The 24,337-nt window shown below is 41.1% G+C and overlaps 1 protein-coding gene across 1 annotated transcript in view; it reads left to right on the forward strand.

Annotated features, from left to right (window-relative positions):
- The window catches only part of LOC113079833 (granzyme B(G,H)-like), a 39,559-nt gene that overhangs the window by 12,887 nt on the left and 2,335 nt on the right, over positions 1-24,337 (forward strand). The window lies entirely within an intron of this gene.

The following is a 24,337-nucleotide window of genomic DNA, read 5'->3' on the forward strand; positions in this document are numbered from 1 at the left end:
CCGAACCATACCGAACCGAACCGTGACATCAGTGTATCGTATCGAACCGAACCTTGAATTTTGTGAACCGTTACACCCCTAATATATATATATATATATATATATATATATATATATATATATATATATATATATTAACTGACTCATCACGCGGGGTATTTGAAAGCCTGCACAGCTACATTACACGCTTTCTTCACAATGTGAATCTTTGGTGGATTCCTGCTTGTCCTGTAGAAGATCTGCTCGCATGCTTTAACTTCACGCACAAGCAGATCGGTTTCTTGAAAAGTGTTCAGCTTTTTGCCAAAAAATTCTGCCATGTAAATAGTGATCCGCAATGGCGCTGTGCATTTAGCTCTTAAAGGGAATGGAAGATGACGCCCTGATTGGTTTATTAAACGTTATACCCTTTACTTTTTAAGAGAAAAGGGACAACCCATTCAAAAAATTTGCCGCGGCGCACGGACCGTTTTTTTTTTTTCGTTGTTAAAATAGCAAAAGTGGATTTGGACACACCCTGAGTGCACCTGCACTGTGCGCTTTACACTTTACCTTTAGATCATTAAAATAGGGCCCGTTGGCTCCAGGATGAAGGATTCTTGGATACCAAACATCGCAACATTCTTTCCAAATCTTGGTTGGCTCACTTGGACTGACCATTACCAAACTAACAGTAGCCCCCAATAATCTACAAAAATCTTGCCAGAATTTTGACACAAATTGGGAACCCCTGTCAGAAACCACGTCCATCGGGGGGCCATGTAACCGAAAGACGTGATCAATTACAGTAACCGCTGCCTCCTTAGCTGAGGGTAATCTGGGCAAGGGAATGAAATGTGCCGCCTTTGAGAACTAATACACTATGGTCAAAACAACCGACATGCCATTAGAGGGAGGGAGGGCTGTAACAAAATCTAGTGTTATCTAGTTACCACTGTCACAAACTGAGGAAGCCAAAACAAAATGAATATCACGAATATCATGAATATCACGAGCCAATAATGGGCATGAGAATCATTGCTTTAATAAGCAGCTAGTGCAGTTTACTCCTGGATGACAAGCCATGTTGGAGCAATGACCCCATCAAATAACATCGGACCGTAACCCCTCCAGAAAAAACAATCGATTTGGTGGGCAACCAGGCGGATGTGTTACCCCTTCTAAAGCCATCTTGACCTTCGATTCGACTTCTCATATGAGTGTGGAGATAACTACTTTTTCTGGTAAAGTGCACTCCAGTCGTTACCAGTCGTTCAGATGGATCAAAAATGCGAGATAAAGAATTGTGTTTGATGTTCTTGGAACCCGGGCGGTACAAGAGAGAAAAATCTAAACGTCAGGAAAAAAATGCCCAATGATCCTGCCTAGAGTTGAGTCTTTCAGCAAATCTAATATATTTGAGATTCTTATGGTCAGTCCAAACGATAAAAAGTGCCCCCGACCCTTCTAATCAATGATGCCATTCCTCCAATGCTAACTTGACAGCCAACAGTTCTCTTTTACCAATGTCATAGTTATGTTCAACAGGTAATAGACAATGGGAATAAATGTGCAAGGATGCATCTTGTCGTCTGAGGAAGCATGTTGGGAAAGAACTGCACCTACCCCCACCTCTGATGCGTCGATCTCCACCACGAACTGACGTGTGGGATCAGGGGCGACTAAGATGGGAGCCGAAACTGAGTGGTCCTTTATGTTGGTAAAAAAAAGCCTTGGCTGTATCGGACCACCTGAATGTAGTTCTGGGGGAGGTCTAGGTGGTCAGAAGTGTGGTTAGTTGGCTGAAGTTATGAATGAAACGGCAATAGAAATTGGCGAATCCCAGAAAACGGTGTAGGGCCAGAAAACGGTGTAGGGCTCTCCCTCGACAAAAAGCCCATTCTCTAGCAACCTTGCCTGACTTTGTTGAACGTGTTCCTGGATATAAAAAGGAAAAATCAATATGTCATCCAGGTAAACATATATGAATTGATCTACCATGTCTCTCAACACGTCATTCACGAGTGCCTGGAAAACTGCTAGGGAGTTTGAAAGACTGAATGAAATAACCAAATATTCAAAATGCCCTATGGGGGTGTTGAACACAGTTATCCATTCATCCCCCTTCCTGATGCAAACCAAATGATAGGCATTACATAAACCCAATTTTGTAAAAATGGATTAATCCTTGCAACCTCTCGAAGGCTGAAGACATCTATGGCAAAGGATACGTATGCTTCACTGTGATGTTGTTCAGCTCTTGGTAATCAATACAAGGTTGCAGAAAACCATCCTTTTTTACCAACAAAAAGGACCCCGTCCCCACAGGAGAAGAGTATGGTCAGATGAACCCCATTTCAATCAGGACCACTTCCTTCAAGTATATTTAATGACAATTATAATTGCATACAGTTAGTGTTGGCGGTATGGTTATGTTCTGGGCCACACTCCACACGCCTGTCCATGCAGCCATGCTTGGACAGAGCGGGGAGAGCAGCAAGACAAACCCCCTGGGGTACAGAACAGAACCATTGTAAGCATACATAATTACAATTCACAATTACATTTTTTGTTGTAAGCAAATGTCATAGAGACTGCTTCCAATGAAGACACTGTAAAGAAAGAACAAGTTAGATCAGATTACAGGTTCAGTTGGTGGAGTTGGGGTTGGAGGAGGGAGTTAATTGCAAGCAGCAATGCGATGGAGAGACAATAAATAATGGGAATTTAAATAGACCGCAGGCAATTGGTGTCAAGACTGGATTGGTACACGTCAGGAACAGCTGACTGTCAGCTGATGCAAGCATGACTAACATGACCTCACTGAACTAATGCGATGCTCGATTTCTAGAGAATCATAAATATATATAGAAAGAGAGTAAAGCTTCCCTTTAGATGGAGACTTACCTGGTAATAACTCTATAGCACAGTCATAGGGATGATGCGAGGGAGAGAAGCAGCATGAGACTTACTGAACACTTCCTTCAGGACCAGGTACTCCGTGGGCATGTTTGACAGAACCACTGCCTTCTCCTGAAACACATAACCAGACACAGACGAAGCTGACACCAGACATGACTCGTGATAATGTTCACTCCACATGGCTATGGAGTTCAAGCCCCAATCCACCCGAGGATAATGCTCTACTAGCAAGGATGGCCTAAAACAATGGGTGCAATAGGGGAGTCCAGGAGGAGGAAGGGGATAGTCTTGGTGCAATTGCCAGAGGTGATGAGGGTTATAGGACCAGGAGTAAGTGCGATGTTGGGGAGTTCTTTTTCCATTAAGAGCCTTATCAGAGATCTGGTGGGAGAGAGGCATGATGGGAAGTTTTAAATGGTGGGCAAGATGTAAGTACATAAAATTACCCCTCAGCTCCAGAGAGAAGAGCCTGACAGGGGTAGGTGCCATTGGCCCATCTCAGTCTCACCAGAAGGAGAGTAGACGATGAGGACTTCCTGGCAGAGATCCAACTCAATAGTAGCCTCAGCCTTACTACACTACCACAGTAAAGGCAGAGTCCAGGGGACCCCCAGCCTTTCTCTCTCCTCCAGGGACAGCATAGCTCCGCCCACCTCCATGGGCTCGTGATCGACAACGGGACCGACCGTGTTCTCCTCAATGCTGCCTCGAACCCCAGTGCTTCCGGGAGTGCGAGTGGAACCTGTAGAGCCAAATCAATTACTCAGTTGAGTCTAGGAGGTAAATCCATGATATAAATCTCTCTTTGAACACGGTCGGCCAGCCCATGCAGGAACAAATCCCACTGCACCACCTCTTTCCATTTGCACTCTGCCGCCAGCATGTGGAATTAGATTGAGTAGTCTGTAATGGAACAGTCACCCATTATGGGACTCATAGCTGAAAGTGTCCTACCTAACTTAAAAATTTAACAGTCCCCTACTTATGATTGTTACACACATAATTTTGGTGTCTTTGGAAAGAAAACCCTTTGGGCTTTATTTTTTATCAACCAGATTTGATAATGCTCAAAAAATAGAAAGGTTATAGACACTGAAGTTTTTTTTTTTTTACCACACTGAATGTTTTTTACATTTGATATAAAAATACATTAAACCAGTTATAGTTATAATACATGGCCAGTTATAGAGATGGTAATAATACTAATGCACCATAAAATCAATAAACCACTCTCTCTATTCATATAGATGGCATTCATCTATAGCCGTGATAGTCGTGATTACACAGTAGCTGCGTTTACATGGACCCTTCTAATCCGATCGTAATAGGACTAGAAGCACAATCTGAATAAAAATGTCACATTTAAACACGTCAATCGGATTGAATTGGCTCGATCGGACAAAAATTTCAATCGGATTGTAAGGGGTGGTCAATCCCTTTTGTAATCCGACTGAGAGGACATGTAAACATTTGATCGGTTTTAAAATCGAAACTGGAAAGTACTGCGCATGCGCAGTGACGTAGAAATAGCGTAATGACGTATGACACGCGGAATGAGGTGTTCTTCCTGGTGAATAAAGTGTCATAAATAAGTGTCCTGTCATTATAAATCTCCCCTTTCACTCAGCGTATGTGAAGTGGAACACGACCAGGTTCCACCAGTCATTGTTTAAGACTCCCATCAACAGATGTCTAGTTTTGATTGTGGGAAGAGGCACTTTTACTACTTTTTTTTTTTTTTTTTTTGCTAAAGTAAAGCAGCACAACAGTTAATGTGCTGGTCGTCACCTAATTAGGACCCGAAGTAGATAAATATAACGTGTGCTTTTTAAAACAGCAGCAGGAAACTCTGTATATTCATGCAGTGTGTGCATGTCCAAAGGGTAAGTCCGATCAGAAGCTTGTGACATGTAATTGTGCACATCAACCCGATCACTTTATTTACCATTCAAAAAGTGTCCATGTAAACGCACCTACTTCACACCAATGCGGACAGAGCCTTTATTCTTTCTTAGGTCATGTGCCCCAACCACAGCTGTTAGGTTTTCATTTCTGTGTAAAAAAGTTGTATTAGTATAATGAACAATACCATCATTATACAAGTCTTTTGATTATGATATTATGATTTTAAATCATAATTACATTTCAGACTTAACTGAAGTCTTACTTCCAGCAATGTGCAGTGGTCATAACAAATCTATCAGAAATGAGAAATTCACCACAGATATGCCGCCAGTTCTTCTGAAGAGAAACCATGAAAGGTCTAGATTGGGGTTTTGCTCAGAAGTTGTGAGAAGAAAATCATAAACCCGTTCCAAAATTCTAATTCAGTAGAAAATCTGCGATCATAAATTTCAAGTGAGGCCAAAAGATATCCACACAAACATTCACCAAAAAAGAAAAGTGAAAAAGTGAAAGTGACTTCTGTGTAAGCTGTGCTTCAGACATTGCTACATTGTTGGTAAAATACATGTCAAGAATAGACATTAAAAAAAAAAAAAAAAAAAAAAAAAACCTTTACTTGTCTGTAGCCTCGTGAAGACATTGATTATCTTGTTCAAGTGTGTTTCATTAGGGTTGGAGCTATGCAGAACAGCAGCACTGCAGGAAAGGCATTGCCTATGCCTGTTATAGGTCATTTATACTGACATGACTGACCCTTGACCAACAGTAGCTCACTGTTTTCACATTCTTTTTTAACTAATCTTTTCAATGTGAGTTGTGAATCATGAAGTTACATGAATATTGATACTTATGGACCTCAGACAACCTTCTAACTACTACTGTGCCCTCTATGTCCTGATCTCTATTTGCAAACTTTTAGGTCCTCTTCTATTTTCACTATACATGTTGCCCTTTGGTAATATTATTACAATATGGAATTAGTATCCACTGTTATGCTGATGATACTCAACTATATATATCAATGAGACCAGATGAAACTTCTAAATTATCTAAGCTAACACAGTGTGTTAAAAATGCAAAAGATTGGATGATCAATAATGTTCTCCTCATAAATTCAGATAAGACAGAGATATTACTTAGTGGAACAAAAAACAGTACACAGAATCGAATAGACTACAGTTTGCAAATAGACAGATGTACTGTTACTTCCTCTAAAGTCAAATATCTGGGTGTTATATTAGACAGCAACTTGTCTTTTGAAACCATATTTCCCATGTTACAAAAACAGCATTCTTCCATCTAAGAAACACTGCCAAGCTATGAAATATGTTACCTGTTTCTGATGCAAAAAAGCTACTGTAGCATTCATGACCTCTAGACTGGACTATTGTAATGCACTTCTAGGTGGTTGTCCAGCATCTTTAATAAACAAGCTACAGGTAGTCCAAAATGCAGTGGCTTGAGTCTTTACCAGGTCAAGAAAATATGATCTTAATACCACAATTTTACAGTCTCTGTACTGGCTACCTAATATGTTCCGAATCAGTTACAAATTATTATTACTTACATTACATTACTTACTTATAAGGCCCTCTATGGTTTAGCTCCTGCCTACCTAACTAGCAGTGCTACAACCCATCACGCTCCCTAAGGTCACATATATATGTGTGTGTATTGGCATGATTGTTCAATTAATTCGCCAATTCCATTCATCATTGTAAGTAGTAGTAGGCTGAATTGCAATTACCTAACTAGCCTTATACCACACTAAAATCCATCACGCTCCCTAAATTCATAAAACGCTGGACTTTTTGGTAGTTCCTAGGATAGCAAAGTCCACTAAGGGAGGTAGAGCTTTTTCACATTTGGCTCCCAAACTCTGGAATAGCCTTCCTGATAATGTTTGGGGTTTAGACACACTGGGCCCTATTTTAACAATATAAACGCAAAGTGTAAAGTGCACTGCACAGGTGCACTCAGGGTGTGTTCCAATCCACCTTTGATATATTGCGCCGGGATGCATTTTTGGAATGGGTTGTCCCTATTCTCTTAATAAGTAATGGGTATAACGTTCAATACACCAATCAGAGTGTCATCTCCCATTCCCTTTAAGATGTGCCTGTGCCATGGAGGCTCGCTATTTACATGGCAGAATTTGTTGGCGGAAAAGCTGAATGTTTCTCAAGCAAAGAATCCGATCTGCTCATGCGCGTAGTTAAAGTGCGCGAGTAGATCATTTACGGGACAAGCAGGAATCCACCAAAGCTCACCAAAGCTCTTTAACACTGTAATCCTTTTGTTTTTAATATTTGGCATGTTTCTGTGTTGCGCATCCCAAAGTCATCGCACACTGTGGACCTGCCCAGAGGTGCATTATCTACCAACACGCTCTTTAAATAACAAAAAAAAAAAAGAAAACATGCGCCATTGACTTTAGACTTTAGACCAGGTTTGAGTTGGTCTATGGCGCAGTCTATTTTCAGCTCCTTAAAATAGCAATGCACCTGAACACACTCTTTTAGACCAGGACGCCCAAGGGCACACAAATGGGTGCAAATGCATTTGCTAATTAAACGACGTGGTGCTGGACAGGAAAATGCGAACAGCGCCAGACAGAAACTAGCAAACACACTTGTGTTGCGCCTTGCGTCACGTTGCACCAGGTGTATGATAGGGCCCATTCTCTCTGTTTATCTCTTTTGCCAAGTATTTGCATAATGCATATCTTAATTTGTGACTGCAGTTGTATCTGATCAAATACAAATTCTTATTCTTTAGCTTGGGATAAACTAATTAATTTTACTTTGTTGGATCTGCAGCTATGCTAATGATGTCTCTATTTGTTTCTCTGTTTTGCCAAGGGATTTAAATCCTGTGGTATCTATAATTTACACAAGCTCCAGTCTGGATCCAGAACACCTGAGAAGAGATTATGCCAACCCCTCAGAGGTCCTCAGATGATGCTAACCCTGAAACAACATACAGAACTAAAAAATATTGCTACTTACTAAGCAATCACATTTTATATACTGTATATACAGGGCGAAGAATCAAACGGCAAAAGAGTGCTCTGTAAATGTCAGATTTATTTAAGTGATATAGAGAAATGTTCAGGTGGATATAAGCTATTAATATGCTATTTGAATGCCACAATGTATAATTGAGTTTTTATAACATTGAGTGCCTAATCATTTTACAACTAGTGCTGTTCAAAACATACTGTGTGTCAGGGCCTATTGTGGCTTGCAGCGTTCTCGAAAAATGCCCCTTCAAATAACTTCACACTCAACATCCTGAACAATATACCTGTTATGAATCATAGTCCTATAGCAATGCTATAATAAGCCTGTGTGTCATTTTGGCACAAAGTCAAGTCAGTGATTAAAGGAAGTGTGTGTGACAATATCATGTGGGCTTATTTCCACAGTAGAGCATGTTAATAAACTGAGACTCTTAAATGAAAAATTAAGTAAATGCATTCATTACATATTTGTGTAATACGCAATTAGATTTGCATTTTTTTATTATATAAAACAGATGGCACCTTTCCCCTTTCTTTTCTTCTCTGTTATATCAGTTATCATACTTCACACCTATGGGCATTAAGCAAAATGATCATTCATTTTTTTTACACACAAAGCAGGACTAATTTATGGGAAAATCAAAAATGATTACCATGAATAACATTTATGATGTGAAAAAAGCATATACAGTGCATGCATGAAGATTTGTAATTCATATACATCTGTAATTTGTTTACAAGTATGTCATTTGACCAATCTACAAAGTAAATGGGGGTTTAGGGTTTGTTATCTGGTTTTTTGCACGAAATGCTGATCAGAGATGCCATATTAAAATGAAGGACATCTGCAAGTTGAGTTATGAGATGGCCATAGATAAACAATAATTCTTCCTCCCCCCTTTGCTGAGCGACACAGTAGAGCATCCCATGGAGAGGGAGCCGACGGCCTGCTTACTGGTTGCCCTCCGGCACACGTTACTCCTGGACCACCCTCCAAGGAAACAGCGGTGCATCCCAATGTTGGGTCAATTCTGCCAGCTCGATAGCCTCCACGAGCTCTGAGGTGGTGGTTGGGTTCCTCATCCCAAGTGCCGGTGAGGTCGAGGAAGGGCTCAGAGAAGTCGGTCGATCACGATGCGTTCTACCACCTGACTAGCCAATGGAGCCCCTCCAGCAGCCCAGCCACTCCTGTGCAAGTCTCGTGAGTCAGTCACACACTGCTGGCTATGAGAGATGGAAATGAGATGGAAAGTTAATGCTCAGTCTTATGGAGAAGTGTCACACATGTAGCAGGGCTTGCATGGCTTACGTAGCCACCGCCTGATGAGCTGCAGCTGTGACTAACCAGCTGGTGATGAAGATGGGCAGGTGTTCCTCACTTGTTTCCAGGCCGATGCTGCTCCACATTAAATTCATTAAGAAATTGTCCAGCAACACAATCTGTTTCAATTTCAGGTTCCACCTGAGAGCCATGACTGTCAAATAGTAAGGTGAGACTTTTTTTTCAGTAGAGGTTGAGTTATTCAAGCTATTTGAATGCCACAATGCATGATTGAGTAGTATTGTTAATATTGAGTGTCTGATAATTTTACAACTAGTGCTGTTCAAAACATACTGTTTGTTAGGGCCTATTGTGGCTTGCAGCTTTCTGGAGAAATGCTCCTTCAAACACCCTCAGCATCCTGAACAATATACCTGTTATGAGTCATAGTTCTATAGCAATGCTATAATAAGCCTGTGAGTCATTTTGGCACAAAATATTTTTCATCTCAAATCAGTAATTAAAGGAAGTGTGTGTGAAAGTGTCCTGTGCACTTATTTCAACAGTAGAGCATGTTAATAAACTAAGACTCTTATGTATCAGGCTCATACATTGCCTTCTAATACTAAATTAAACAAACGCATTCATATTTGTGTAATATGCAGTTAGTTACTTTTCTTCTCTGTTATATATCAGTTAATACACTTCACACAGAATGAACATTATCTCCGTTACACACAAAGCAGGACAAAATTACTAAATTACAGTAAAATCAAAAATGCTTACCATGGATAACATTTATGATGTGGAAAAGCATATACAGTGCATGCATAACTACTAGCCGAGTCAACATTCTGATCATATTTTTTAAGCACTTTTACCAAATCCAAAGCACATCAATCCCTATTAAATTTCTTTACAATCATATTTCTTATAATTATATAATCAATATGAACTGGAAGTGAAAAATGCTCACTGTTGCTCCAGAAGGAAACACAATGCATTAAGGGGGTGTAAACTTTTGAACAGAAGAAAGATTTGTAATATATATATATATGTATGTGTGTGTGTGTGTGTGTGTGTGTGTATGTAATTTGTTTAGATGTATGTAATGTGGCCAATTAACAAAGTAAATATGTTCAAATATGGTCAAATGGGTTTAGTTTTTTTTAAAATCTGGTTTAACCTGGATATGTTGCAAGAAATGCTTATCAGAAATGCCATATTAAAACTAAGAACATCTGCAAGTGGAGTTATTAGATGGCCGTAGATAAAAAATAAATAAAACATAAAAAACACGGGTACATTTTGTTATGTTTGCAAGAGGTGCTACATTGGTCAGCAAAAGAAGGGAAGATAAATATGTGTTAAAACCACAAAAGAAAAAAAATGCAAAAAGGCCCCATGAACACAACTGATGCAATAGGAACAGGCTCAAGCGTCTTTCCAGACAGCATATAACTCTGTGTGGAATCCATTTTCAAACCACATCAATCACTATTAATTTTGTTTACAATCATATATCTTATAATTATTAAATCAATATGAACTGGAAGTGAAAATTGCCAGAGCCGGACAGTAACAGAGTACATTTACTTGAGTACAGTACTTAAGTACAATTTTGAGGAATCTGTACTTCACTCAAGTAACCTATAATTTTTGGGGAGTGGTCATGACTTTAGATGGGATTTTCTTGCCAAATAAACTTTTAAAACATTACACGAAAGGCTAAATATTTCATCTCAAGTAGTGCATAGAAACGCATCTGGTGTCTGGCATCTAGTGTCTTTGTGTTTACTGTTATGACCATATCAGCGAAGATTGTAAAACATCTAAAGTTTTCGGGGTATGCAACTCAATTGTAAGCTAATTACTTATTTTTTTTTTTGTGGTTCTGGCGTTGTAAATGGTGGTGCTGCAGGTCAGCTAAAGTTCGAAAAATGTTGTGTTCAGTGATCAGAGGGTGACAATTTCAACTTTATGACATAGGCCTGTGAGCGTGGGGTTAGCTGAAAGTTCATTTACTGGTCAAAAGGAGGTGAGATCTTTTAACAAGTCAGACCATGGTATATAGAAAAATGTTGTTTCATTTGAGCTAATTTAGTTTATTTTAGTTACATTTATAAGTTACACACACACACACACACACACACATATATATATATATATATATATATATATATATATATATATTATTAAACCCCGAGATCTTACAACCTCAACATAAACGTATTGAGAATGCAAACAAGTACACAAGCATACAATCACAAACACACACACACAAACATTAAACATACAGAAAACATGAACATGCAAGCAAAATAAATACAAATATACACTCAAACAAGTACATAAACACACAAACTAGGTCACAAACACAAAGAAACCTATATTAGATTGAAAATGAGTTGTCATAAGTTTTCTTTGAAACCAAAAGTGTTCCTTATACAAGTTGCTACAAATGTCTCACAGAACTAACAACAGGTTAGACGTTCTTTCTCACTTTACATAGGTGTTGTTAACCATGCTGTTTAAAATAGTTTAAAGTATTCATTTTTAGCTTTCGTGTAAGATTAATGTCCGTACTCAAGTGTTTTTAGAGTCCAGAGACAAATGAAAATAGATGCGTGAACTCTTTAAGATGTTTTTAATGAAAGACTAAATGCTTCAGATTGTTTAAAACAATTGAGTTTGTGCATTTCTCTTGAATATGTATACAGTAACCGCTAAGTACATGAAGCAGAAGAAATACATAATCTCATAAATGCATTGACAATAAAAAAACGCATTAATATATCATAACTTTTCTCTTCAAAACACAATAAACATCTTTATGACTTTTTAACGGCAAACAACCGGTTTGGTTGAAAAAAAAAAAACATTATGTTTCTTGGAATGCTTAGTAAAGTCACATATATAAGCTAAAACATATTTCTTTCAAACCACGCAGCTTTCACACACACTCCTAACAAACTGCCAACAAGGAACCTTAAGTTTTGTTTTAACGTTTAGCTGTAGCTGAGACTTTGCTGGGATTATTTTACACACAGTTTTGGGTACGTTACTATGGTCTTGTAATACAGTAGGTTATAGATCACAAATTACCCTATTTAAAATCTAAAAGGTAGAGTAACTATTTCAATTTCTCAAAAAAATTATGTAACCGATAACATTTGCTTGCATGTTTTAAGACTTTTTTTAAATATGTAATGTTTCAACCATTAATCTTTTGAAACATGTAAACAGGCTAACAGGCTAACATTAGAGTACTCCACAGATAATGACTGTCAGACTTTTCAAAATCCTTCATCACTTAAATTAGGATTGTGATCATTTCGTTTTAAAGCACAACCACCACAAAATCAGATTTGCTTGGAGATTGTTCTGAGATTAAATACATATTTAAAAACACAGCAAGAAGGTTTAATAGCTATGATTGTCAGGGATCTGGCAAGCCCGGGCCCCACCAATCACCAACGTTCACTGTCACTTGATTATTAACCAGCCACACCTGCCACGTATCACGGGATCAATCAAGAGCACTATATAAACACTCAGCCGCACCTGTGGATCATTGTGCAATGCCTAGTGATTCCATGGTTGCTGTATTCTCCCATGCTTACTGCGAGTTGGTGCTATCTTTGGCTTATGGGAAGGAAGCGGATATTAATGAGTTATCAATGACTGGCTTTGACGTCAGCTATCCGAACTAACTCACCTGTGAGATTCCACGTAAAAACCAAACTGCCTGAACAGGAAGAACGGAACTTCACTGGGCATGAAAACACGAAGACACATTGAGCACTTGAACTATTCTTTAATAAACACCTTCTGAATTCACCCTTTACATCTGTGTGCCGAGTCCTACAGAAGGCTTGACCGAAGACAATACAAGGATGAATTCAGCTCAACCAGAGGACAGCGCTTCCGCTAACGCCACTCCCACGCTGGTATACATGGCAGGCTCGATATCCCAACCAGCGCCCTTCTCCGGAAGGGGGGAATATTGCAATGGGTTTCCTCTACAATGTTCACTTGCCCTTGAGCAGCACGCACACTAGTATGCTACAGAATGATCAAAGATCTCATTTATCATGCAACAATTATCTGGACCAGCACTGAGATAGTCTGAAGCACTATGGTTCCAAGAATCCACAATCACCTCCTCCTTACAGAATTTCATTGGCCATTTCAAGGAAGTGTATGGACGTCCAGTGGGGGATCCTTCGGTCAGCAATCAGCTCTTAAATCTGTGGCAGGGCAAAAGGACCATCTCAGAATATTCCCTTGAGTTTCGCACTTTGGCTGCGGCAAGTGAAAAAGCCCTACTAATTGCATATCGACGAGGACTAAATCCTGCACTCCGACTCCAACTCACCATATATGATGACAATCTGAGATTGGAGAAATTCATACAACAAGCGCTGCATGTTCACCTAAGGTCACAGTCCTGCTATCCAAGTAACAAACCAAGTAAATAACTTTCCCCGCTCAAGCATGCCTGAGAAACCTCCTGAGCCACTGCCCGAAAAGATGCAAGTGGATTCCCAACGACTATCTCCAGAGGAACTAAATTGTCACAGAGAACAGCGATTATGCTTGAACTGCAGAGAAGGAGATCATTTCATACGTACCTGTCCATCTCTTCCTCCACAGTTAGTGGTGAGTTCGATCCTTCCTCAATCTTCTATTTCGACCTCACTAACCATTTCTGTGAATTTGAAGTTTAGAGGCCTCAATGTCAAGGCTACCGCCATTGTTGATTCAGGATCAACTGGAAGTTTAATTTCAGGGAAGTTCGTTAAGACCCATCGTCTCCAAAGGACAAGAACTCCAACTCCCTACTCCATCTACGCAGTCACAGGAGAAGTGATGAACAAAGGGCATGTAACATCTTAGATTGCACCCATCATTCTCTGTGTGGAACCTGAACACCAGGAATTATTCTCCCCCTTTATACTTACTAATAGTCATGCAGAACTGATACTAGGCCACCCCTGGCTGATTCAACACCAACCCTTTATAGACTGGACGACAGGAAAAATACTTAAATGGGGTTGTAATTGTCAAAACGCCCAAGTAAATCATTCCAAGTTAAATATTGAGAATATTTCACTAACTTCTACAGTAGATTTATTAACCAGTACAGTATGATTACTACCCCCACTTACCTCTCTTTTAAAGGGGAAACCCAAAGTTCACCAATGGACCCGCGGAGATGAGCAAGCCTTCCAGACGCTAAAAGAGGCTTTTACCACAGCTCCCTTGCTACAACACCCAGATCCTGAGAAAAAGTTTATAGTTGAAGTGGAGATATCTCCCAGGTACATTCCTCAGTAGGAACAGGTCACCCTGGAGTAACCAAAACTTGCTTCATTACAGTCTAAATATTGGTGGCAGGGAATGCATGAGGATGTGCAGGAGTTCATGCGGGGATGCTTGCTTTGTGCCATGACCAAAACCCCACGACATCTACCCACAGGAAAGTTAGTACCTTTATCTATTACCCATTAGATTTTGTCACTGACCTCCCGGTTTCCGATGGCAAAACATGTTTTTTAGTAGCCATTGAAAAATTTTCAAAGGCATGCAAACTAATCCCTTTACAAGCTCTTCCCACAGCCTTTGAAACTGCTGAATCCCAGGAATCCCAGAATACATCTTGTCTGATCGAGTACCACAATTTATTTCAAGGGTAGGGTGGGCATTCTTCTTGTTACTCAATGTCACAGTCAGTCTCACTTCCGGTTATCATCCCCAGGCCAATGGACAAATTTTGTTTTCTTTAGGATTTCCAGTTCTTTGCCACTGCTGTCTTTTCTCCCCCTTGTTTTCCCTTTTTGGGATATGTAAACCTTTTCGTTTGTTTGGTTGGTTAAGGTCTGTTTATTAATGTTATTTTATATTGTGACATGTCTAGTCTAGGGAGGAGATGACGACAGCCTTCACGTGGCCCCCTCTGTGAGTAGCAAGAAATGGTGCAAGACCAACTTGCGAAACTAATGTCGTCAACCAGTCATCATCTAGCTGGCAGACCGAGGTGCAAGAGACCGAAGGGACATGGTGCGTCCATGTCAGGACGAGTGACCATCCCGACCATCGAGTACCAAGGTCTGTCGGTGTTCCAACTTAATGTAGAGGGCCTTACCACCGCCAAAATGGAAGTCATCTACCACCTCGCTGACTCCCACAAAGCAGCAGCCGTCCTCCTCCAGGAGACACACCGTGACAGTGATAACATCCTCAAGCTGCCCGGTTTCCAGCTTGCTGGGTCTACCCACAGCAAACAGCACGGACTTGCAACCTTTGTAAGGAACAACCTTAGTTGGACAGCCACTGGCCAATCTCCACCAGGCTCGAGTATCGAATGGCTGTCCACTAAGGTGCAGACCACAACGGTTGTCAATGTCTACAAGCCCCCACCATCAATGCTGACCATGGCATCACCTCCACCGGCACCTGCACCCGCCATCTATGCAGGGGACTTTAACTGCCAACACATAGATTGGGGTTACAGCCATACTACACCAAATGGAGAGATATTAAGCCAATGGGCCTCCAGTGCCAATGCGTTGCTGCTGTTCGACACCAAAGAACCTCCAAGCTTCTTTTCAGCACGCTGGAATACCCACACCAACCCGGACCTGGCTTTCGTTGTGTGGCACACGGCTCAAAAGCCAGAGAGACGTGTCCTGGATAGATTCCCCCGCTCACACCACCGACCGTCCATCATAAAGGTCCCATCCCTGGTGCAGCCAGTTGTAGGGAAACCCGTCAGGAGATGGAACTTTCGTAAGGCAAATTGGCAGTCATTCACTGAGGAGACAGAAAAAGCATAATTCTGTCTCCCAGATCCAGACAACGCTGATGTGGATGCTGGGTATGCAGCTTACTGCAGAGTACTCCTTGGGGCAGCAAGGAAAACCATCCCCCGTGGCTTTAACACAAATTACATCCCGGGCTGGGATGGAGAATGCAGCCACCTCCTGCATGTCCACCAGCAGGCAAGCTCCAGGGAGGAAGTTGAAGAATCTGCAACGGTACTTCTGCAGAAGCTAGATGCCACCCGTAGGTCAAGGTGGATAGAAGTAGTTCAGTCAATTGACTTCACCCACTCCAGCCGTAAGGCGTGGTGGACAATAAACCAGCTGACAGGTAGAACACCATCGACCTCCCGGTGCCCAATAACAGCAAATGCCATCGCATCCCAGCTCCTTAAGAACAGCTGTTTCCCTGATGCTGATAAGAACTTTGCCCGCACAATATCACACCAGGTGACTTCCCTGTATAGAGCAGCTAGTGTGGACGCCAACTTGTCAGGGGAATTTACAACAGCTGAACTCCAGACTGCCTTGAGTAAGACCAAACAAGGGAAAGCACCAGGCCATGATTACATCCACCCTGAGTTTTTGACTCACCAGAGTGTAAGAACATCTGTATGGCTCTGCTCATTCTACTCGACATGCCTTCGGAGGTCCAAGCTCCCGAAGATATGGCGCCGCGCTGCTGTTATAGCCCTTCCAAAACCAAACAAGCCTGCGGAAGACCCCAAATCCTACCGACCCATCTCACTGCTCTGTGTTCCATTCAAAACCCTGGAGAGGCTGATCTATAATCGTATCGAGCCAATAGTGGACCCTCAACTCCCACGGGAACAAGCTGGCTTCCGGCGCGGTCGGTCAACGGTTGACCAGGTGACACTGCTCACCCAAGACATTGAGGACAGCTTTCAGGAAAAACAGAAGGCTGGAGTAGTGCTGCTTGATCTTACAGCCGCTTACGATACCGTTTGGCACCGCGGACTCCACCTAAAGCTACTAAAGATCATTCCCGACCGGCACATGGTGAAGTTCATCATTGAGATGGTGACGAACCGCAGCTTCACCTTAAAGACAAGTGACGGTCAATACAGCAGGCTTAGAAGCCTGAGGAATGGTGTTCCGCAGGGATCTGTCCTTGCACCGATGTTATTCAATATCTACATCCATGACTTACCGGAAACAACATCCCGGAAATATGGTTACGCTGACGACCTGGCCATTATGATGAGACAACAAACATGGGAGCAGATACAGGCCAGCCTAAACCAGGACATGGACACCTTGGCAGCCTACCTGCGTGAGTGGCGTTTACAGCTCAGCATCGGCAAGACAGTTGTAGCAGCTTACCACCTGAACAACAGTGAGGCCAGACGGGAACTGGACATATTCGTTAATAACAAGTGTCTTGAGTTCCAGCAAGCCCCACGGTACCTTGGCGTACGCCTGGATAGATCTCTAACATTCAAACAACACCTTGAAGAAGTGACGGCCAAAGTGTCATCAAGGGTGGCAATAATTTGACGTCTCGCTGGTACTAGCTGGGGTGCAACTGCCAAGGTGCTTCGAATATCAACAGTAGCTCTCGTCTTCTCCACAGCTGAATACTGTGCCCCAGCCTGGTGCAGAAGCCCACACGCCAGGAAAGTCGACACTGCCATAAACACCGCCCTTCGGACTATAACTGGCTGCCTGAATTCTACCCCTGTCTACCATCTGCCAACACTAGCAGGAATTGCCCCGGCCGGCCTCCGACGAGAGGCTGCTACCCTCGCTCTTGCAAGGAAAGCCCAAAGATGCAACTGGCATATCCTGCACAATACCACCACAACAGCACTGCCTCCTCATAGACTGAAGTCCCACCACCCGTACAACAAGGCGGCACAAGACCTGCTCAGGTCCATCCCTGAGGACCTGTCTACAGAGGCATGGCTCGCGGCAGCTTGGAAGCAGGAGTGGGAGTCAGCAGGACCCTCACGAATCCACCGTTACATCTTTGACCCTGGAGGCGGTCTTGAAGGAGAGGATCTGCCACGTCGGCAATGGACTCTGCTAAACCGCCTGCGAACTGGGGTGGGACGTTACAAAGCATCGATGAGGAAGTGGGGCCAGGAGGACAGAGCAGTGTGTGAGTGTGGGGAGCCAGAGCAGACCGCTGAGCACATAATCACCACCTGTCCACTGTATAAACCACCTTCGGAGGCCGGCCTCTTCGACGTGGGACCTGAGATGAGAACGTGGCTGAGTTCTACTGAGCTGGACATTTGATGACGACACACGAAAGAAGAAGAAGAAGACATGTCTAGTAAGGTTGGGTATTGCTACTGTTTTTAGTCCGCACCAGGGCTAGTATGGTCAGTTTTCGGAGCATGAGTTTTACTCTGAGAACCAACTAATTTGTTTTATTTTTTTGTCTTTTTGTTTTAGTGGATCACTGAGGGGTGCTGGTAGGATCGTGGGTGTGGCCCTTTTTGGTGGATACTCTCCTGTGGTGCTGCATGTACACTGTGTTGTGCACATTTATTTGTGTTTGTGTGTGTGTGTTTTATTTATTTAGGCACGAGTACTGGTGAATGTCACAGGGGTGATAGTGTGGGCTCACACCAACAGTCGGTCAGTCCTCCTTGAGTGTCCGTTAGTTTTTGTTTCTTTTGGGTTGGTTTTTGTTTCTTGAAGTTGGTGTTCTCTATTTTAACATTTACAGCTCCAAGTGTGATTTCCCTGACTAAAAATTCAGGCCCATAATTGGGTGTGTCATTTTCTATATCATGTCTTGTCAATAAATTGTGGATTTTGTTATATTTGAGAAACACGTTTCTGTTCCTTCTGTTGATAATGTACACAATGAACCTGTGTCTATAATTTAACTTAACTCTCCCTGAGAGAGATTCAGGGTGGCGTAGTCGGGCTATGTTGATTGGGCAGTTTAATTTCCCATAGAATTTCGATTGCCCTCTCGCGCTACATAGTTTATGAAATATATCAATTAAATCTGTACGTGTGTGAAAAACACATTTTCATAAAAATATTTTTTGCAATTTAATTTTTTTCTCAGTGACTGTAACTGACTACATTTATTTTTGTAATCAAATTATATAATTTAGCTATATTTAACTAGTTGACCCACCCCCCAACACTGATTATGCATTCTAACAATAAAAGATGGTGAGTTCATTAACCTCTTTAACTTTAAAAATGCGGACAATGTCACTTAACACTAGTTTGACAAACAAGGGTTTGCTCATAAAACACCCCCCCCAGACCCATGACTTGAAAGCTCCGTAACAAGTATAGCCATTGCAGGAATTTATTATAGAAACGCAGTAAGATAAAACACTGGAGGGGGTGGTTGACCAACTTATCACATGTTTAGCATATTATTACAATACCCTGCTTACCTAGTTTATGATAAAATTTCTGTAAAAATACCTGTCAAACTCAACTTGCAAAGAGAAAGAGAGAGAAAGAGAGAGAGAGAGAGCGAGAGATTAACAAACATACACACAATCTCCAGAATGGGGGGCTGATGATGGGGTAAATCATTTCATGATGAAGACAGACTGCATATTCAGACAACAGCAGCAGGACACAATTGTCTTTTTCTAAAGATAAAAAAAAAAATTGTTTCAGGAACACACGAATCCTAACGCCCAATGTTTCAAAAGATAACAGAATAACGATTGCTCCATTACAACATAGCCAACCCTATTTTAGCCTATTTTAGCACATGTATATCATATTATTCTTGAATATAATCATTTAGTCTAAATATGTTTTAACAGTTATTTTTGTTTTAGTTTTACAAAAGGTTCAATTGAACACATTTAACTAATACCTCATTCAAGCTATGTAGATCTTCAGGTCAGGGAAATACAATACCTAGCATTCATCTCAGGCTTCAAACATGGCCATCGTGGATACGTACTCATATTGTATATGGCAACGCTCTAAATCATCAGACATCTGATTAAATGCATGAGCAGATAACCTATGTAAAAAATGCCCATTTCTACACTTTTTGTGAAGTATACGCTCCTTCCATGTTGGGATGGTATAAACCCTCTTTTTTGTGATCCGTTTTAGTGATGCAAGGTTCGATTCACTTTTGAAAAAGTATTCGATTCATAGGCTCCTTAAGTCATCAGGCAGCTATGTGAGTACAAATTTTTCCTTCTAACAACTTAGTGTCATTTTATTTCTCTGAATCATTTAAATAAAGTTAACATTCATTCCTGTTTAATATTTGTATGCGTCTACAGGGTTTAAACTGATATAGCAATGCCAGAAGTTAATATTGACAACATAATTTAGGATACTAAAGTATGTGTGAGTGACTTAAAATAAAACACTTAAGAGAAAAAAATAAAATAAATAAATAAATAAATATATATATATATATATATATATATATATATATATATATATATATATATATATACATATACATATACATGCTCTCCCGTGGCGTTGGGGCTGGTGGTCAAACGCTGCAAAGTTAGCCAAGGCTTGTGGGGACATCTCTAACCTCTGTGCCCGCTTGCAGGGTTTATGAGAGCATCTGCTGATGGGGCACAGGTGTGGCCGCTCAGCCCGTGATGAGCAGGTGCAGGTGTGTTAGAAGTGGGCTGCGGCGTGGAGAGGATAGCATTTTTGTCCAAATTTATTTATTTATCTTTTTTTAGACACTTTACAAATTGTGAGTAAAAAAGGAATGGAATAATTTACAAATCTCATTAACTTATGTTTCGTAAGAGCTACACATTCCAGAAAAGTTAGCAATAAGAGGCCGGAAAAGTTAAATGTACATATAAGGAACAGCTGGAGGACCAATTTGCAACTTATTAGGTCAATTGGCAACATGATTGGGTATAAAAAGAGCCTCTCAGAGTGGCATTGTCTCTTGAGAAGTCAAAATGGCCAGAGGATCACCAATTTCCTCAATGCTGCGGCAAAAAATAGTGGAGCAATATCAGAAAGGAGTTTTGAAGTTATCATCATCTACAGTGTATAATATCATCAAAAGATTCAGAGAATCTGGAACAATCTCTGTGCGTTAGGGTCAAGGCTAGAAAACCTGGGTGCCCTTGATCTTCGGGCCCTTAGACAGCACTGAACCACAAACAGGAATGCTACTGTAATGGAAATCACAACATTGGCTCAGGAATACTTCCAGAAAACATTGTCGGTGAACGCAACCCACAGTGCCATTTGCCATTGCCGGTCAAAATAGGTCAAAAAAGAAGCCATATCTAAACATGATCCGCAGGCATTTTCTCTGGGCCAAGGCTCATTAAAAATGGACTGTTGCAAAGTGGAAAACTGTTCTGTGGTCAGACGAATCAAAATTTAAAGAGACAACGTCTGGATGGGAGCATATGTTGTTCTAGAACTTGGATATACCTTTCAACATTGATGGTGCCTTTCCAGATGTGTAAGCTGCCCATGCCACACACATTCATGCAACCCTATACCATCAGAGATGGTATGGCATGCTATTCTGTGTCATGCAGATACACTGAATGATCAGAGAGGTCTTGGAATTCTTCAAGAATATCTTACTTTCTGCTCCAAAGATGAACAAAGGTCTTATGGGTTTGGAAAGACATATCCCTTTAAGCTTAGTGAATAATAAGGGGAAGTCGTGGCCTAATGGTTAGAGGGTTGGACTCCCAATCGAAGGGTTCTAGTCTCGGGCCGGACGGAATTGTGGGTGGTGGGAGTGCATTAACAGCTCTCTCTCCACCTGCAATACCTCGACTTAGGTGCCCTTGAGCAAGGCATCGAACCCCCAACTGCTCCCCGGGCGCCGCAGCATAAATGGCTGCCCACTGCTCCGGGTGTGTGCTCACAGTGTGTGTGTGTGTGTGTTCACTGCTCTGTGTGTGTGCATTTCGGATGGGTTAAATGCAGAGCACAAATTCTGAGTATGGGTCACCATACTTAGCTGAATGTCACTTCACTCACTTAATAGGGCCTTTCACACCGCCTGAACCTTTTCAGAGTACCACAACTAATTGTCACTTCCTGTTTGTTGCTGCAGTGTGTCTTGAGTCTAATTTTTTATAGACTATTTTTTATCTTAAAAATCTATTTTAGACACCATCATTTTCGTTTCTATAATGTGTGAATATATCCTCTATCGTATGCTACAACAAAATAATCAGAGCGCTCGTTCTCATTAGTTTAGAACACTCCTCACGTATCGACGAGGACACGAATGGTATTCAATCAAGGTTTAATAGTAATGACTTTATGAAGTCCTTCACTGATAAAATAGATAACATCAGAAATGCAATAACAAATGTAGATTCTACATTTGTCTAATGCTTCATTATCATCCATCGCACCCAAAGATAAACTGCAGTGCTTTACAAATATAGGACAGGAAGAGCTAAATAATCTTGTCAATGCATCTAAACCAACAACATGTTTATTAGATCTTGTACCCACTATATTACCAAAACTGTTGTCACCTGTAGAGAACAATTGCTTCTCAACATTATTAACTCGCTGTTATCTTTAGGTCACGTCCCAAAACCATTCAAGTTGGCGGTTATTATGCCTCTTATTAAGAAACCTCAACTAGATCCTAGTGAACTGGCAAATTATAGGCCCATTTCAAATCTTCCAATTATGTCTAAACTTTTAGAAAAAGTTGTGTCTGCTCAATTGAGCTCCTTCCTGCAAAAAAGAGAGATCTATATGAAAAATATCAGTCAGGTTTCAGGCCCCACCATAGCACAGAAACCGCACAAATTAAAAATGACTTGTTTCTTGCGTCAGATCAAGGCTGCATCTCATTGCTTGTTTTACTTGATCTTAGTGCTGCGTTCGACACCATAGATCATGACATACTCATAGATTGATTACAAAACTATACAGGTATTAAAGGGCAGGCTCTTAGATGGTTTAGATTAAATTATACAAATTATTATTACTTACCTATAAGCCACTTAATGGTTTAGCGCCTATGTACCTAACTAGCCTTCTACCACGCTACAACCCATCACGCTCCCAAAGGTCACAAAACACTGGACTTTTGGTAGTTCCTAGGATAGCAAAGTCCACTAAAGGAGGTAGAGCTTTTTCGCATTTGGCTCCCAAACTCTGGAATAGCCTTCCTGATAATTTTCGGGGGTTCAGACATACTCTCTCTGTTTAAATCTAGATTTAAATCGCATCTCTTCCGCCAAGCATTCGATTAATGCATCTCATTATTTTGTGACTGCAGTTGTATCTGATCAAATGCGCATTCTTATTCTTTAGCTTGGGTTAAACTAATTAATTTTACTTTGTTGGAAGAGCAGCTACGCTAAGTATGTCTATTTGTTTTCTGTTTTGCTAGGATTTACACAAGCTCCAGTCTGGATCCAGATCTGGATCATCCATCAGGCAGTCAGGAAGCTGAACTTGCTCCCGAACTTGCCCCCCGTCCCTCTTCTGCCCCAGGCACCACTGAACTATGAATTTTCTGTAAAATTTGATTTGTGACAGGTCTCTGGTATAATCACCTGCTTTTTGGTTTGAGGTTATATTTTTGGGTGTGTGTGTTGTGGTTATGGATGGTTTGACAGCTCATCGCGGGCGTGTGTCTGTGTGATTGGTTCCCCACCCTCCTTGTTCTCCACCCTAGTGGCTCCCTGGAGCTTTAAAAAAAAAAAAAAAAGTATATAATTTAATTTCTGTATGACATAAATTAATGAACATTCTTAACGTTTTTCAACGTTGTAAAAATGTGTATAATATATATTCAAATTCAACATTTCTGTCAACAAAGATTCACGTCATAAACTGATGCCATGATGCTGAAAAACAAACAAAAAAGCCGGCGGGTGTGTCATGGGCCATGGATCCCAAGGGGAAAAAGAGAAAGATAACTGAGGAGAATAGAGGATTCAAATGATTCTTGGACTGAATCATTTGCTTTCATTGCCAATGCGGAAGGATTGCCTGCATGTTTGCTTTGTAATGAGAAGTTGTCAAATAACAAAAAGAGTAATGTGGAAAGACATTTCCAGGGAAAGCATGTTACATTTGCAGCCAAGTACCCAGTTGGGAGTGAGAGAAGAAGTGTACTTCTGGAAAAATTAGAGGAGCGCAAAGATAAATTTAAGAAGTGGATTGCATCTCCAAACTCCACTACTGCTGCTAGTTTTGTTGCAACCTGGGAGATAATAAAGCGTGGGAAACCGTTCACAGATGGTGACTACATGAAGGATTCATTCATTAAAATTTCAGAGCATTTTCAGACTTCAAAAACAAAACCGAGATAATACAGAAAATTAAAGACATGCCTCTGTCCGCAAAGACAGTGAAGGAAAGGGCCATTAAAATAGCAGGCAACATCACCAATCAGCAAATCAAGGACATTAATTCAGCTCCAGCATACTCAATGAGTCGTGTGATGTGATCGATATCGAAAAGGCAGCG

The sequence above is a fragment of the Carassius auratus genome, unplaced genomic scaffold, assembly GCF_003368295.1.
Source record: "Carassius auratus strain Wakin unplaced genomic scaffold, ASM336829v1 scaf_tig00029436, whole genome shotgun sequence".
In the NCBI taxonomy this organism is placed as follows: domain Eukaryota; kingdom Metazoa; phylum Chordata; class Actinopteri; order Cypriniformes; family Cyprinidae; genus Carassius; species Carassius auratus.